We start from the raw sequence: 2,980 nt of genomic DNA, 5'->3' as shown, positions 1-2,980 counted from the left end.
TTAGTGGATTTATGTAGCACCTCAATGATCTCTAACTAATACTGGACTGGACAAAAAGTCAAACACCTTGTGAGCTGACAAAAAACACTTCATCCATTCCAAATTTCCGACTCGTATTTGTCTAGATTTACATATATTTAGACACAAAGGATAAACAGTTAATTTTAGTGTATACATAAATATAAATTTAGATAGATCGGAGTCAGGTAATTTCGGACGGAAGGAGTGATAGAGATAACACATAAAGGATAGCCAACTAACTTTAATGCAGAGGCTGGGGAGATACCCCATTTCGAAAAGAAAAAAATGTCACGACTAACGAAAATAAACATATGTAATATGTTGTGCAGCAATATGCATGACGCAGATGAATTGTGCAAACTCATGACAATCACATAAAAAAGTTAACAAAGAGAGGGAGCGACTCACCTGTGTGGGCTGTGGCTTCCTCCGGCGGTGCTGGCTTTCCCGGCCCGCGGGATTAGCTATATACGGATGCTTATACGTATGTACACGAAGGTACAGCCGGAGAGAGCCAAGAGGCGCCAATCGAGAAATGCAATGTTGCAGCCTGAGTAACGGGTGACACTTCAGCTTAGCCAAGGCCTGTGTTGATGTGTTCTGACAGCAGCAAGAGTGCAAGACCACCGAAGAATACTGTGGAAGGCGATGAAAGTAAGCTCTATTCGGAGTGAGCGTCGATACGCAGGCGTTGGAGAATGGATGCGGTGCCGTGTTGTGCACGCGAGGAAGGAACTGAATCTAGCTAAAACTGGAGCGCGGGCAGCCGGCGGTCTCCTTTTGAAAATAAAATATGATAAGTCAGACGTACAGCTATCTGGAAGGACCTAGCACCGTCCAGCGCGTAGGACAAGCGGGAAAGGAGTCAGGGCGAATCCAACCAACAATAGCCGTTCGATCTTGGCACAACAAAGGATGATGTAGGGTGGATAGCAACACATGCCTTAAAATCAACGGTCCAAAGCAGCTCTTCATTGCATGGCGGGAATAGGAGACTGGATTGAAAATTTAAATTCAAAACTGCAGCATTATAGTAGTAGAGATGAGTTTTTCTGCCTGCTATAAAGATAAGCCTCGTCTTTGAAGTGCTCTCGAAAAATTAATAAGGCCGTTGCCAGCAGAGTGATACAAAATGCTGAAAATCAGCTACCAGGACCGAAGAACAACAAGCACACAAAAGAAAAGGAATGAAAAATGGCTAGAGCCTCGAGTCCATTGTCCCTGCCATCCAGTCCGGCTGAAGAAGACATGAAGTTGGAGAAGAAGCACGTCATTGAGGTATTCACTATCGCCAACCTCCAGAGGCCAACCCAAGCCGGAGTGACATCCATTTTCACCTCTGAAGAAAGCTCCCTGCTTTCTCGCCTCGGATCGAAGGGCGCCACACCTGTCCAAAGGTAGAGAGCTCTCTGGAGCACGCATGAGCATTGTACGCTTGCTGCCAGAGAACAAGGCTCTGCGCAATCGCCTCGCCACGCCGCCAACCACAATAGACTTCACCTTCGCCCGCAGCACCAACTTCATGATCTGTGTGACACTGACCATGCACACCACGTCTATCTATAATTCTATATTCTGGCATGGCTCGTTGCAACGGCGTCGACGCCGGCTCTCCGACGCTACTATGCTAAATCCGCTGTTGGGTCCACCGTGCACCTGGCTGCCAATTTGTACTTCATCCTGTGGGCGGTGAGTTTTTCGTGTTGTGCTAGCATTTTCGTCTCAAGAGTGGGCGGCTCTTGCGCTGCGGTCCCCCCTCCCCTCCCGTAGGCTTCCTCTCGCAGGACACCAGCAGGGGCTGGTGGTGGGCGGCGGTCAGGCCCTCGGTCTGCGCCATGCCCTCCCCCCCCGCCTCTCGTCGGTGCGTGGAGGCGATCTCGGGCTTCTTCCGCGACACGAGGGCTCCCGGGGCAGCAGCCTTGGGTTCGACGGAGGAGGTGGCCCTCTTCTTCGCCGAAGAGGGTCGGCCTGCGGTTGGTGGTGGTGGATCTTTTGATCTATCACCGCTTTTCGGTGGCGAGATGGAGGTGCATGGAAGCCGGCGATGGTGTCGCCGGTGGAGGGTTGGTTTCGCCAGCCTGGGATGGTCGCCGACGTGGGGGTCCGATCTAAATAAAGGCGGCAGTCCTAGGGCCTCTCTTGCGTGAAGAGGAGGACCTACCGGCGGCCTGGACTCGTGATCTGGCCAGGGGGTTGAGTTCTGGAAGGCTCCGCCGGCGAATGTAACAGTGCTTTGCCTGGAGTTTGCTGGATCGGAGGTATTCGGTCGTGCGCACCCATGTTTTTATTCCGACCGATTGGTTCTGGAGGGAGCGACGCGAAGCTCTTTTTCTGTGTTGACATCAAGTGACTATGGATCCGTGATGAAAGTCGGAAGAAGAGAATTTCATGAAGGCCGGAGGGGAGGACTAGCTAAGGGAGGTTCAAGTCTCCGCGCTGTTGAGGGACTTGCTTGGTGTTCTGGGCTTCACAGCAGCGGTATGAAAGTGGGGGTGACAACACATGTGAAGTGCAGGGTTCTACCTTTCAGGGTGAAAACCCAAGGTCTGGCCTTAATTGGTTGTGTCTGCCAATAACCTTGGTGGAGGCATTGTTTTGAGAGCAGGGACTATCTTCAGGGTGAAAACCTAAGATCTTTGATCGAGCGACGACGGTGTTTGAGCACTGTTTCCTTCTTGGAGGCGTCGTTTTTGGAGAGTCTGTAATTCAGGTGTTGTCTTGGCGGTGGATGTATTACTGTTGTTAGGCCCGAGATACTGTAGTGGGACTTTTGTTTCTTAGTTTTCTTTTCTTGTTTTTGGCTGTGTGCATCCGTAGTGCCATTAGGATGGTGCGTTGTTGCAGAGGCTGTGTGTAATTGGTATCTTCTTAATATTAATAAATTTTCTTTATCAAAAAAAAAACTCGCTCTCGTTGTCTTCGTCAGTGTCTCAACAAGGTCCAGGATGTGCCTACCCAA

Source organism: Lolium perenne, chromosome 2 (genome assembly GCF_019359855.2).
Source record: "Lolium perenne isolate Kyuss_39 chromosome 2, Kyuss_2.0, whole genome shotgun sequence".
Classification (NCBI taxonomy): domain Eukaryota; kingdom Viridiplantae; phylum Streptophyta; class Magnoliopsida; order Poales; family Poaceae; genus Lolium; species Lolium perenne.
Note: the sequence above shows the minus strand (reverse complement) of the source record.